Below are 552 nucleotides of genomic sequence, written 5' to 3'. Positions count from 1 at the left end.
CAAGTAATAAAAGTAACATTAAAAAAAAAAAAGCATAATAAAAAACTAGAGGAAAAAAAAATAAATGGTGTGAATAAGTAAACGGTGACGTCGCTATTATATTCAGCTATCACACTTATATTATGTCAAAAATGTTGACTATTGTAATAACAATTGATGGAAATAATGAAAATGAGTATAAACACAACTAAAGCTTAAAAAGATTCCCACAAAAAACTTTATTATAAACACACAAAATTCAGAAACACTCAAGATCAGAGCTTTCGTGCTGCGTCAATAGAAGGCTCCTATAGTCCTATTTTCATGAATGAGAAAGCAAGAAAAGTTAGCAAGACGGCAAAAATAATATACTTATTAACATTAGTATAATAAATAAAATAAAAGAAAGCGAAAACGTTGAATATATGGCACATGTGATTGATGACCCTAATCATAATAACCAAATCATAATTTTATAATTTTTGTTGGAGTTTAATTTTAATACAGTGTAAAATATTTTATACAATCGCTATAATTATTTTATTTCTGTTTTTTATGACTATTCACGTTATG

Source organism: Arachis ipaensis, chromosome B01 (assembly GCF_000816755.2).
Source record: "Arachis ipaensis cultivar K30076 chromosome B01, Araip1.1, whole genome shotgun sequence".
Lineage (NCBI taxonomy): Eukaryota > Viridiplantae > Streptophyta > Magnoliopsida > Fabales > Fabaceae > Arachis > Arachis ipaensis.
Note: the sequence above shows the minus strand (reverse complement) of the source record.